This window comes from Passer domesticus, chromosome 7 (assembly GCF_036417665.1).
Source record: "Passer domesticus isolate bPasDom1 chromosome 7, bPasDom1.hap1, whole genome shotgun sequence".
NCBI lineage: Eukaryota > Metazoa > Chordata > Aves > Passeriformes > Passeridae > Passer > Passer domesticus.
This window is the reverse complement of record NC_087480.1, coordinates 17802775-17817590: the sequence shown is the minus strand read 5'-3', so window position 1 is coordinate 17817590 and position 14816 is coordinate 17802775. Positions and strand designations below refer to the sequence as shown.

General features: G+C 45.0%; 1 long non-coding RNA gene across 7 annotated transcripts in view; it reads right to left on the bottom strand.

Moving 5' to 3' along the window:
• LOC135304623 (uncharacterized) overlaps nucleotides 1–14816 on the bottom strand; it is a 201543-nt gene that overhangs the window by 146341 nt on the left and 40386 nt on the right. The window lies entirely within an intron of this gene.

Here is a 14816-nt window from a genome sequence, read left to right as displayed (position 1 = left end):
TTGCGGACTCAAGAAGACTCAATCCTTGTTGGAGACTTTACTTTTGTTTCCTAAAAACCTTCCTTTCCTTTCAGAGGAATCAAAATTAACTAAAATTGCTGTCTGAACCAAGCTTTCCCACCGAGCACTCTTCTGGGCAGAGCAGCACTGAGTTTGTGGCTCATCCATCTGCCACAAACTGGAGGAACAACCAGAGGAAAATGACACCTCCTGCAGGTCCCAGCTGCAGCCAGAGGCTCTCCTGTGTCCCCAGCTGCAGTGACCCTGGCACTGTGCAGCACTGGGACCAATCCAGGTATGGGCACTCCTGCTCTGTGGGACTGGGACCAATCCAGGTGTGAGCATTCCTGCTCTGTGGGACTGGGACCAATCTAGGTGTGAGCACTCCTGCTCTGCAGGGCTGGGACCAATCCAGGTGTGAGCATTCCTGATCTGTGGGACTGGGACCAATCCAGGTATGGGCACTCCTGCTCTGCAGGACTGGGACCAATCCAGGTGTGAGCACTCCTGCTCTGCAGGGCTGGGACCAATCCAGGTGTGAGCACTCCTGCTCTGCAGGGCTGGGACCAATCCAGATATGGGCACTCCTGCTCTGCAGGGCTGGGACCAATCTAGGTGTGAGCACTCCTGCTCTGTGGGACTGGGACCAATCCAGGTGTGAGCATTCCTGCTCTGCAGGGCTGGGACCAATCCAGGTATGGGCACTCCTGCTCTGCAGCACTGGGACCAATCCAGGTGTGAGCACTCCTGCTCTGCAGCACTGGGACCAATCCAGGTATGAGCACTCCTGCTCTGCTCCTCCATGGATGGCCTGCCCTGCAGGATGAGGTATCAGTGTGTCACACACCCACTGCCACGTCCCTCCAGGCACAGAATTCCTCCTGGGAGCCCCTGAGCAGCCACATCAGGTCAGCTCCAGTGGCAGGAAGGAGCTGCAGCACAGCCAGAACCTCCCCACTGGCTCCTCTCAGAACCTTCCCAGGGCTGGAATGAACAACTTTGTGAGTGGTTGTGGGAGTCAGGTCCTCACTTCCAGAGCTACCCAGGGGAGAAGAAAGGCAATTCCCCTGGGAAACCCCCAAAAAGGGAGTCTGGGCCTGGTCAGACGGTGTAAAGTACACAGGGTGAGCTCCTCAAGCACAAGGCTCCTGGCAGTTCCCACCTCCTGTCTCCCAGAGCTTCTCTGAGTGCTGCTCTGTGCTGTGACATCTGACTTTGAAGCAGCAGAGGCATGAGTGACACAGGTCCTTACAGGCCCTGACATGGACATTGCCATTATGTAATCTGTGTGCCAGCCCAAGTTTATTTTTACAAGCATTTCTGTGTCCTCCGTAAGCACTTGGCAATTACTGTGACACATGCTCCATGGTCTGGGGACATGGGATTGAAAAGGACATCACTGGTTCACAGAGTGCAGCCTCCTGCACATAATCCTGTTAATGAGTTAATCAAGCTTTAATTTAGGACTGGGTACAGAGTCTGCCTGTGGATTCTGTTCTGGAGCCCATTCCTGAGCTCACAGGAGAGGTGTGGAGCTGAGGGGATGCACACTGAGGATGTTCTGCATCCTCAGAAACAGCCAGGGAAACGCTGCTGCCTCCAAGAAAATTGTCTGAACGGGAAAAAAAACCCCTGCAGGTGCTGTTCCCTGATCCTGTGTGTGAGCAGATCTCCAGCCTGGGGAGCCAGAGCGGGTCTGAGCTGAGGAGAAAGCAGCTTGCACAGAGCTCACTGCACAGCTCCCTGCTGCTGGCCCTGCAGAGCTGGGCAGCCTTCCAGGAGATGTGGCAGAGGAGAGATTTGAGGGAATGGCATCAGAGCTCTGGTGGGCCACTGTGCCAAAAGGTAACAAACACAGAGCATCCACTTCATTACTGTTCTTTGATCTCTTCAGACTCAGAATTGATTAGAACAATTTTGCATCAAAATTTGATTTTCATGGATTATATTTCACTTTTTATCAGTTTAATTAGATCCTTTAAAATTTTGAAACATTAATTTTTAATCATTTCAAGTCTGAAAATTGAGGGGCTTTTTTACTCTTATGTTTATTTTTACATTATTTTTTCTAACAACAGGACTGGTGCTAAGAATAACAGATGCAAAGTGGGAAGGTGTTTCAGCATGAAAGAATCTTGCTCTAGAAAAAAAAATAAGCAGGAGGCTTTGCTTAATCATTGTTTCTTTGTTAGAGATCAGCTCAATTTCAGTGTTGTTCAAAAAGTAGAATTAAAAAATACCCAGCCAGGCCTTCAGCTTATACATCTCCAGGTAAATTTATTAAGTAGTTGCACTCAGTGTTCAGGGACAGTCCTTCGTGCTGTTTCCCCCTCACCTGACCCCCAGGACAGCCTGGTGTAGGCAGGCATCAGTCCAAGGACAGTGTGCAGACAGTGACTCCTCCTGGTGACAGAATTTTGGGGCCAGTGTTTGCTCACGTTCACCCAGCCCAGACCCCAGAAAGAACCAGACTGTGCAGAACACCAGGAATCTTGGTTTGCACTGAGACCAAATGTGATTTTCTATAAACCAGAAGTATTTCATGACCACACACAGAAAGAAGATTCAGCTGCTCCCTTGCTAATAAAACTTACTCTTTCTCATGTAGATGAACATTCAGCTCATCCTGTGTAAATTTAGAAATTATCATCTCTGGAAACACAACCTTTTAATCCAAAGGAAGGTTAGGAATAAACATTTCTAGGAGTGGTACCAGTATTTCCCAAGGTTTGTAGCACAGTGTAATGGAGCTCACAGCACTCAGTGACCATGTGGGAATAACTGTCCCTCTGGAGATGGAATACAGGTGAATAAAAGCCTGGGCCAGGACTTTCCATGGCATTGGGATAACAAGCTGCACTCACAGAATAAAATCCCTCTCTGAGCTCCAGAGTTCAGAGACCCAGCAGTGCATCCCACTCCGAAGGGAGGCTGCTGCTGTTGGACTTTCTGTTGAAAAGGCTGAGTATCCTTAACCTTAAACAAATAATTGCCTTCTGTTTGATTTTCTTTGGTGGTATAAGAGGATTTGATTTGGAAGCTTTGAAGGCCTGAGCTCTGCCCTGGGCTGCCACTTTCTCTGGACCCCCTCAAGCTGGTGATGTCCTTCCCATGCAGCTCCTAGGTGATGCTTCTGTTCTGTGAGAAGTGATAATCAATTATGTTCTCTCCCTTTTTTCCCTCCCACCACCTATTAGACTGTGAGCTCTTTGGCAGGAGGAATGAGAGTTACCATCTGCCTGTGCAGTGAGGAGCACTCTTAGATGCAAAAAAAGATAAATGACTATGATAGCTCATCAAAAGATCAATTCATGTTAAGGCAGAAAACACTGAAATCAGGAATTCCCAACTGGTCCCAGTTTTGAATTCCACTTTTATCAGACAAACACTATCAAAAACTCCTATGAATTACTGGGGACCCTTCTTGAAGCTGCCAAATGTTTGAGCTGCAACTGCAAATCTGGTAAAGCTCTCTGTGGAAAGGCTGAGCACTGAGAGAAGCTGGTTCCTCTGTGGAAAGGCTGAGGGAGACTCACCATGGCACAATTGAGAAATCCCTTAAATCTTTGTAGCCAATTACCTCAGAAGTTACCTGGTAAATGTTTAGCAGAACCTCTGCTCCGTACAACAAAAGCTACAAATGCTTCTCAGCACTCTACAGCAAGCTTAAGCCATAAAATTTGCAACTCCAAAGCCACAAATCATGGTAGTAAAAGCTGCAGTTACACAAGAGCACTGGATAAAATATTAGAAGCTATAATCTATAACACAATCTGTGTCTCCTGCTGTCTGTCAGTGAGAGGGTGTCACAAGCACTTCTGCACACCCTTGGTACAGAATGAGACATCTGACTCCCCTGCAAGTGCTGCACACAATCAGTTCTCTTCATTTCTGCATGTCCCAAACTGCCAAGTCCTTGGAACAAAAGATGATGATAATAACAGATTAACTCTTCTTTCCTGAGCTCAGGCCAGGGAGCCATCACAACATGGTTTGTACAATATTCTTGAACAATCTGCAGTTAGACAGAAAAGATGGTTTTGAAATAACAATGGCAGTTGCTCAAAGGTAAATCCCTAGGTTTTGATAAAATAGCAATCCCCTTCAGCTAAGTGCATACATGTGAAAGGAGAAAGAGAAGGAACAGCACCATCTGATCCTTCCTTCCACAGCAGCCTCAGCCGCTTAGCACTGATCCCAGCTAGCTGTGTACCAGGCAGGGAGATCCTGGCGACTCAAAACTGGAGCCCTGGCATTCTGAAAGAGGCAATTAGCCTCTCTGTGCTTTCTAAATTTCTGCTCCTTGAAGAAGGGGAATGAAACCAAATTCATGAGGGACATGTGGAGATGGGAAAAGCTGACTTGCTGTAAAGAGTGGAAAACATCTCCTCAGGACATAAAAAATAGGCTGGATTTATGGATTTGCTCTCTAGGCAAGTGTCTGAAAACTGCTCCTGCAAGTCAAAGATCACACCACAGGTTCTCCTTTTAAAGTGAACACACTTCCTGTGCACATGGCTATGGAGACACAGTTGGTAAATAAAGACCAGGCAGTTCCAGGCCACAAGAACTGCTGCATCCATTAACTCATCAGGACAGCTCCAGGTATCCCTATTTCCTAGCAGAGGGGGATCTGATACCATGAGGATTACAGTGACATGGTATTAAAGTATTGCTGCCACTTCTGGCTCTGTGATGATCAGCAGGATCCCTGCTGGCTTCTCTTGACCCTTAAGGACAAGACTGGGAGACCATGGGGGAAGGAGGCACAAAAACTTGCCCAGTTCTGGCAATTCCCCCTGGCAACCAACAAAGGTGACCCTGCAGAGGGATCTGATCTGATTCAGCAATGCCTGGGTGTCTGGAGCGATTTTATTTTCCATTCCTGGCACTGCTGTGGGATTCTGCTGTGAAATGTTCCAGGCTGGGGCTAAAGGCAGCCCCTGCCCAGCACTGCTGCCTCTCTTCCAGGGCATTCCTCAGCAGGGGAATCACCCCAGGGTGGGGAATCCATCCCTTAGGGACAGAGCAGCAGAGGAGGCTCCTGGTTGGGCAGACAGGAGCACACAGCAGCCTGCAGCAGGGGGAGCAGTGCCTCCCTGATCCCAGCAGCCTGGGACACGAGGGGGTGCATGGAGGTGACTCGGCTCAGAGGAGCATGCAGCTCAGCTGGAGATGAAATCCTCCTGAGCCTGGAGCAGTCTCATTATGGTTTTTTAAGGGCTTCTTCCATGGTGTGAAGATAGAGCCTAAGAAACTGCTTTGGCCAGTGTTTGTTACAGGTAACATCAGCCCTCAGCCCCATTTCTTGGGCTTTGCTGGTTCCTCTTTCACTTGAGTTCTCCTGAGCACTGCTGTGACCTCCAGCCCTCATTATTCACTTGCAGATGTCAAGGCCCAAGGCCCTCCTGTGCCCTGGACAGGTACCAGTGTCCTTGTCACCTCCACCAACAAGGAATGAGCCTGTTCCCTCCCCTCACACGGATCTGGAGCTGCACCCAACAGCGCTGCAACAACAACCTGAGGCTTACACTGACACTTCAAACTTCTCAGAACTACCTAATTGTGAGGAGAGTGACCCAAAAAAAACCACCCCCCACACAAACACAGCATGACAGCAAATATAATAGCAAATGGGTTTTTGCCAGTGCAGCAGAACTATTTTGAGCACTTGGTGTGGACTCCAGCAATCTTGACAAACCTTTTAAGGATTACCAAGCTCTGAAGTAGAAGTTTATTTTCTAAATACTGTGATGCAAGAACAGACCTGCAAGGGCCACTCTGCTCCTGCTACTTTCCCAACAGTATCATCAGAAGGGAGCAAAAATATCTCCCATCTCCTCTATGAGATGGGAGCAATGTGCAAGGAAGGCAGTTCTGTTCTCACTTCATCCTCCTGTTGGGCTCCTCTAATCAAACAGAATGGAATGGAAAAGGTTTTTCCTAAAGGCCATTAGAGTTTGCTAATTATTGTGAAATGAGGATCAGTTCACAATAATGTGCTTTTTTAATTTGCTAATATTTACACCATCCCTGTGAGGGGAAAAAAAGACAGCGTGGAAGAATAAGAAAAAAGCAGTCTGCAAATGTTTCATTTTCTCTCTCCTATTGCCTAAAGCAGCATTAGTGTCAGCTGAAATTAGAAAGGAATATATTGAAATAGTTCTTGCCCTCTCGATGTGTTTCTGAGGAGTTGCACAGTGCAGGTGAGTTTGGGTGGAGTAACCCCAGAGAGGACAACACTCACCTTTTGAAGGAGCTCTCCTTGTCAGAGACCTGTCAATCTTTTCTGAAGTTGAATTCCAAACTGCCTCTAAACAGAGAAACTCAGGGAAGCCATTTCCAGAGCTGTGCACCCCAGCTGTGTTTCAAAGCTATGCAGTACCTTGATTTGACAAAGAAACCAGCCAGTACCTGGTTGTGCAGAATACCTTTCTCTTCGCACTTAGACACAACATTATTTAGGATTTCAGCAGCCAAAATCATGGCCAAAGAAGTGCATGAAGCAGCTCAGGCTGATTATTCTCAAACAAAGATGTAACAGTTCTAAAATTCACTTTACAAGTTCAAAGACCTTATTGCAAAACAGTGTTTGTTTAAACCTTCAATTGATGGACCTGGAAATAGCAGGAAGAAATACTCTGTTCTACTGACACTAACAAACCCACAGCTCATTCTTGACTTCCTCATTTAAACACATCATGGCTTCACTGCTGGTTTTATAATTACCTTCAAAGCATTTGGTGTTAACCACAGATTCACAGAGTACATGGGGTTCAAAGATCCCACACCTCTCACAGAATCCTCTGGTCTAACCCCCTCCTCTGCTTTACATTCTCCTATTGACATTTTACAGAATCATTTACAAAGTAAGCCTCTCTTTCTGATGTTTCAGGAGGTCTCCAAGCAGACCTGCAGCTCTTTGTGCCTCAGTCTCTTCCCTGACCCCTGAGGCCTGCAGGACATGCAAAGCTTCAGGGATCCTCTCCCACCTGGAATCTCAGTTTAAAGCCAACCCTTCATTTCCCATTTTTCTTTGGAAATCTACATCACAAATGTGGTTCTTTCTATTTCTGGTGACATCCCCATAGAAGAAATATTTTATTAACAAGACTCCAGCAGGTCCTGTAAATACCAAAATCACTGAGGATGCATCGTCTGGCAAGAACAACCTTCTGGATGGGGTTTGGATCAAACCAGCCACTGCAGCCAGCCCAGAGTCCCTGTTGTCTCATAGCAACAGGATCATTTGCTGAGGAAGCAGCACTGATCACCAGCTGGAGCACTTTTTGTTGTGGCTTATTCATGAGGCAAAGTCAGATGCATATGTGGCTCTGAAATATCACTGGGACATGCCTTGAAACCCAATTTCATCCCCTGTGGCTGATGCTCACGACCCAGCAGCCACAAAAAGGAGAAGGGTGCAGCTCTCTTCTTGTTTCCAGCAGCAATATTAGAAATATATTCAGGAATATTCATGACACTGAGCCACAAGGAGAAGCTGCAGCTCTTCACTGGTCTTTCTCAGGGCTAGCTGAACCTCTCAGAGCTTCTTTACTGCTCCCTTCCCAACAATTTCTGGAGCAAGGAAGATCTCACCATACTGGATTTGTGTTGTGCTCTGTCCAGCAAGCAAACCCAAGTTTTTATTTTAACAACTTGGATCTAAAAGTAACAAAAACCCCCAAGAGAACAAAAAAGGCGTCATCATCACAAGCTCATTCAGGCTTACAGAGGTATTTCTATACCAGTCTGTTTGTTTGGTTTTGTGGGGAAATTTTTGTAATATTTAAGCCAGGATTTTACTAAATGAAACTTTTTTGGATGAGAGAGGAGAAAATCTGTGTTGCAGCAACCTTTTGAAAAATTTCTACATGTGAGATTTGTTCATGAGATGAGGTTTGCAATTACAAACCATAACCCAGTGAGAGGCAAGTGGCAATATCCTCATCATAAACTCCTGAGAAGCAAGGCAAGAAACCCCCAAATGTGTGATTCAGTGAGATCCATGGAGCTGTGCTGAGATGTATCTGTGTGCAGCCTGCACGAGAAGGATGTTTTCATCTCAGGCTGCAGGTATGACATGAGTGCAACATAAATGTGCTAATGGAAAAGCAGCTAATATACCAAATGTGATGTTTTGCCTCTGATTTGATGAGCCTGGAAATATTTGACCATGAAGGAATTTCTGTGGTTTAATACAAACCTGGACAATCTGTCCCTGTAACACCACATCCACTATCCTGTGACTCCCAACAACCAAACAAGAGCTAAACCTCGGCTGAGATTTCCAATTGCTTCAAATGTTAAAATTGTTGCTGTATTATGAAAAGTGATAGCACTTTGGTAAAAAAGATCCCACTTTGAACATATTTAAGGAATAGCTCTGCTAAGGAAGAGGCTGCTATTTCCCCCTGTTGATTTACAGAGTAAAACTGTGATTCAGCAGATGGCTCATTAAATTTTTGCACTGTGACTTTAGCAGGAGAAAGAAAAAAGGAACACAAAAGAACAAAACCAAACCTCCTCACCATGACCACAGGAATAAGATGCACTGGCTGCTTACTGTGCAATAAAAACTTTTTTTAGCTTTTATTCACGCACTGAGCAGCAGACAATATCTAAACCTACTTTACAAGTGAATTCTCTTCATGTTTACAAGCCAGTCCCTATTTCAAGTGCCTTTGTTTGTGGATAAGACATCTCTTTAGAGGAAAGACTGAAAATTCCATCTAGCATTTCCTGCTCTAATTTCTTTTCCTTAGAAGCCTTTAAAAAGGAAGATTCCTGTTCATGATCTGTACACCTTCTGCTAAAATCTGAGTTCCAAGTTTGGACCTCAGCAACAATCTTTATTGCCATCTATTCCATGGCCTGCCCTTCCTGTTTTCCAAAAACAAAATGCTGTATTTATTTTGAAAATGGGATATCCTGTTGGAAGGCTTTGAGAAAAAAAAAAGAACATACTGAGCCTGGGACCTCAAGGATTCCTTCCGGTGCCTTAAGAGAAATAAAGAAATAGTTCTAGTCAAGAAAAGGAAATATGGCAGGAAAAAACACTTGGGAGTTACAATCAGAGCAATCCTAGAGAAATAAATAGTACAGAAATAATTAGAATTACATAAATGGTTCTTTTTCCATGTACACCCACAGTCCCATTCAGGAACTGCAAGGGAAGGGGACATGACAGGACATTGGGAAGGGATGGCCACCCAGCAAAGATCCACACAGAGAATTACTGCCATTGAAACAACCAACATTATTAGAGAATTCTATGAACTGGAGCTTCTAATAACATATTTCATTAAATGTGGGATCCTACGCTCAACAAACGTTCAAATAAACGTTTTTCATCACGACTCTTTATTCTCAGAATGTCCAAACTCCACATAATTATGCCAAGTGAGTTCTAATTACTTCCTAGAAATATCTATGCAGATAATCATCTACCCCCAGACTATCTCATGCTCAGTTGAGCAGCCATAGAAGTCCCAGTGTAACAGATTAGATTTGAGCAGAAATATTTATCCCACTGCTAGAAGTACAAAGACAGAAAATATCTGCTAAAAACTTTGATCTCCTTGAATATCAGGCACTGTAAAAAGTATGAAATACCATTATACAGCTGTAAAAGTGGAAACAAGGATTGTTATGCAAAACGAATGCAATGATGCATTTATTCAAGCATACTGTCTTCTAAATAATCAGAATTTAAACTCAGATAATTTAGAGAAAACTTCAGTAAATCACACCTGCACAATCCTGGAAAACTACATCTGGAAAATGCAGCTTGAAGCCCAAGGATTGAAATTCTTTAAACATTGTATTGCCTGTGACTCATGCAAGTATCACATCTTTCTGCAGCTCCTCCTGAGCTCTTTGTTCAGAATCATATTTTGCAGCAGTGAATTGCACATGCCGTTTGTTCTGGGTTAAAAACAACTGCCCCTCCCCTCAGCACCCTGGCAAGAGGAGCAAACAGGAGCATCTCTGCCTTCTCCCTTTTGGAAATCTGCCCCTGGATCTGTTTGATTTGAGTACCTTCACTCAGGTTCTGAGGGACAGACCAGCACATGGAAGGGGCACTCACAGCTATTGTCACTTCCCAAATAAACACATTAAATGCCCACACATTGCTATTTTGAGGCCCTCTCTTGCTGCAGCATTGCAGGTGCTGTGCACTTAAAGCTGTACAGCCACAAAGGAGCTGTACTCCTACAAAGAGACTTCAGAGCTTCTCTCAGGGTGATGCTGGAAGTTTTGCTTTTAAGACCAAACTTGAATGTTTCCAGCTCATGAGTTTTTATACCGGGATTTGCAGAAATACATTCAGCTAACCGGTACAAGTGAACCCAAAGTATTTGATTTATTTTTAATAATCTCATCTGGTTCATAATGAATTTTTAACAATGGCAATTGCAAGCCTACTACTTAGAGTAGCTTCCCTCAAAAGGGCACAGCCAACAGAAAGAGATGAAAGGCTCTTTTTGAGCTTACTGAGTAATTTTTGAACCCTAGAAACCACTCAGAGAGCCATATGCAAGCTTACTGCTTACAAACCCACATTTCAGCTGCTGAGCATGAACTTGTGTCCTTAACAGGATGTTGGAAGAGACTCAGTCCAGCTCTCTCATTGACTTGAGCTCCTCTGTTCATAAACCATGGTGAGGAACAGGATTTTGCCATTGTACCCCTGAACAGCTTAAGATCCATTGCCATAAATTAAAGATTAAATAACGTGGCAATAGCAGAACTCGAGCTGTGCTAAAACCTGGCTCTAGGTTTCCTCAGCTGCTGTCCTGTATCTTTTATTTCTGCTCTCAAACAGCTGCACACTCAAAGGTTTGGGCTGAGAAGCATCAGCAGTAGCAGTGAGCAGGGAATTGGTTATGAGGTGCTGTGTGATACCCCCTGAGCCCATGTCAGACAATACAGAACCAAATACTCCCGATGCACTTCTCCCCTTGCAACTCCCATGTAATTTATTTCTCTGCCAGTTACTCCAGCAGTCACTTCTGTCCTTGTTTATGGCCTATTTTATTCGTGCAAACTCCAAATTCCTGCAGCACTCTGAGGAGAGTCTTGAATACCAATGAGAACAGAGCTTGGGGAGTTGACACTTATCTGGACACTTCAAATAAAACCATAAAATTTGGGTTTTTAAACAACAGCATGAAGTTTAATTTCCAGGGATATAAACAACTACTTGGTTGGAGGAGTTATTTTTGTTTGAGGGTTTTGAGGGTTTTTTTGTTTGTTTCTGTTGGGTTTGGGGGTTTAGTCTTTTTGGGGTTTTTGGAGGGTTTGAGGGGGTGGTTTGGAGGTGGGAAATCGGTGGGGCAGTGGAGAAAGCTGTATGCAGGGCTTCGGAGAGGGGATAATTTATGTGCTAATGCTCTTTCACATGGAGCTGGGGGTGGGGATTTAATCAATGTTGGTATTAAACGGAGCTGTGAAACTTGCTGCAGGCAGCACTACATTGATCCTTTTTTAGCTTGGTCAATCACTAAGTACAAATGCGAGTGGCAGCTCCCAGGTACTCCATCAGCCGGGGCTCTGCCCGTGCCATGGATTCAAAGTGCCACCTAGTGGGAATTGTCACTCCGGAGAGGCCACTGCGGTGACTTGCATTCAGGAGTGACTGCACAGCTGTAGGAGATGTACCTGTGGATCCCTCTCCTATGCTGAGACACTCTCGTATCCAGGGATATTTTTCATACTAAAGGAGGGGGGGGAAACACACTTTTGAAAAGAAAAAAAAAAATCTTGATGTTAGTTAAGAAATTGATGAAAATAATCTACATACAGTCTGTGCTCAGCAGCCAAGTGCCCAAATCCAGAATGTGCTCCTAGAGCCAGGTGTTCACAGAGCTCTCAAAACCATCACCTAAGGTAAGGAATTCCCCCAGAGAATTCCTAATATTAAAATATAACACAGTTTCCTTCTAAATGAAAAGAAGGGGTTTCCAGCAGCAGAGAAGTGTTAACCATAAACACAAAGCCCCAAGGATGGGAATGCTGGATCCCATTTTGCTGGACTCAGCTGCTCAGTGAGCTGAGCAGGAATTCCCCTCAGCCTGGGGCTGGAACCCTGTGTTGTGCACCAGGTGTGAGGTGAGCAAAGGGAGCTCTTTGTGGATGGGTTTTTCTCCTGTTCCTGTGGGCAGCAGGCACTGGACAGAGGCTGTGATCTGTCTGCACTTCTGGGAAGGTCATGGAGCAGTGAATTATCGGGTTAACGCTGCCACAATGTCACCACTTCCAATCCCACTGCAGCAGAGCCTGACTCACACAGTCCAAGGAGATTCAGAGCACTGCAAGGTGTTAAAATTCAAAGCACAGAGAACAACAGTGAGGAAAGGAGATTCTTTTTTTCAGAACTAGGAGTATTCTCAGAGTTCTGGTTACTGTAGCCATCCTAAAGGCTACACTGATGTCAGCTAGCTGGAAGTTGGGGGCATTATTTTAAGAGCATATACACTGATTAACAAAGACAATACATTTGAAGCACAGCTGCTCTTTAGAGAATACAAGATGAGAACCTCACAGTCCTGCTCTTGGCTCCTCACTGCCATCACCTCCTGAGGCTGTTCCCTGGTGTGCAGTGGATGTGACATTCCAGCCCTGTGGCTCGGTGCCACCTTGGATGGCAGGAGTGTCCCAGCCCTGCCTGTTCACACCCCAGCTCTGTCACTGCTCAGCAATCCCACTCTGTATTGCAGCACCTTTCAGGCCTGTTTAGCCCAGAAAATTCCTTGTAAAAGTTAATTTTTAAAAGCCTGGCACGTTCATAACAGTCCACTTCAGGTTTCAAAGGAGAGATGTTACCATTAATCAAACAGCAGAGCGAAAATCCCTGCAATGTATCCAGAATTCCAAGCCAGGATTCTTCAGGAGCTTTGCTGCTTCCTGCAGCTGGACATGTGACAGACACGAGTCCTGCTCCAAGCAGACCTGAGCAGGCTGAGAACTCTGAAATCTGAATAAGGTCACGGTCCCTGCAAGCTCGGAGAGGTCTCCCTGCCATGCAGGCAGCTGACCAGCAGCTGTCCCCATTGCTTCACCGGAGTCAGAGATCAGGCTTGGAACAGCACACGCCTCCAAAAATGGGTGCTGCTACTCTTTGGAGACCAAAAAGAAAAATAAAAGCTCAGAAAAATAAAACTGAGCTATTGGAGCTCTGTCAGTCCCTAGATAAGAAGATGGGATGTGTAGGAGAAGGTCTGTACCCCAGGACAGGGATGTGGTTAAAATGTGAGACAGATCAGCTTGGAAACACAAGTTGGGCCTTAGCAGATCCATGGCTTTGTGACATGACAAAGGAAAGTGGAGACTCACTCGTGTAGCAGAAGAGGAATAACCAAAGTGGAGGATTCCAGTGTTGCTGCTTGTCTCTGCCCACATCACCATCACCTGATAAAGCTTTCAGAGATGTTTTCCCATCCAGGATCTCTGGTGGACACCAGCTCCCAGCTTCAGAGGATGGAAACTATTCAAATTTAGAACTAGAGAAATGCATCTTAGAGAGGCCCGAGGGTGAAGGTGTTTTAGGACCATCTCAATAAAGTGCTTTTCTCTCTTGAGAACTCAGGGTGATTTCTCATTTCCATTCACTTTGCATTTGAGAACTTTTGAAAACATTTAGTTTTAAATTAACTATATTAACATGTGATTATTCACACAGCTCCAGCAATTACAGTCAAATGACTGTGGTTTAACTAATAGATAAGACTGAAATTATATAAATTATAAAAGCTTGGACTAACCAAAGCTAAAGTACAGCTTGCTGGAGCCAGACCAACTTAGGGTACTCAGGAATCCAAAGGAAACAGTTTCCTGCTTTGTGGGCCCAGCATGAGGCCAGAGGAGCAAAAGCATTGTCAGTTCAACCATCCCAGATTGTAAAGCCCTTTCTTTAGGCAGTATGGAAGAGGAAAATTCTCCTTCCATGTCATTATATCCATGTATTATTGAAAGCCTCAAAAGGTATTTTATGTGATTGTTCTAATACAAGGACTAATCACCATTGTAGTGCTTTCAGTAGCTCCATGAGACAAATTGAACCATTGTGAAATACAGAGCAAAATGTTCCTCATGGAACAATGCTGCAGTGGGAGAGAATGAATCCATGGCTGGAGCCTGGTGTATCCAACATTCCTGAGCACTGAACAAGGGCAGATCCAACTCAGCCCTTCTGCAGAGCTCTGTGCTGGGGTCTACCAGGTACATAAAGCCTGCAGGAAAGGTTTCCTTGAATGAACATAATTAGAACATTTTGCAGACAGCTGGAGGGCTCCAGTAAAGGAACAAATGCTGCTTCTTCCTCCAGCTGATTTATTGCTACACCTGCACTCAGGAGAGGCCCTGAAATGCCTACAAGGATGAGGCTTCAACAGTTTTGAAGAGGAAGAAAGGAAATGAAATCAACTTTCAACAAAAAGATGTAAAAAATCTTTGTAGCTATTTGAACACTCAAGAGCTACTGAGCAACCACAGCGCTCTAAATTTGAGAAGGGAGAAAAACACTCGAGTTAAAAAATAGGAAGATCCCACTACATTAAAATCCCACTTTAACTGCAGACAGGCTGTTCAGAGACACCTAATTCTAAACTGGACAACTGTGATTTATTTTGCTGCTGCAGCAGAATTAAGCAGTTCAGATCCATGACCCACTGATCACTGACTTCCCTGGATTTTAGAAGTCCTTCCCAGCAGCTCTGCTGGGTAATTTTGAGTGGCCAGCTATCACAGATGTGCAAATTGCAAGCGAATAAGCTCACATATGCAAGCAGCAGAAACAGCTTCTGGCAACTTCC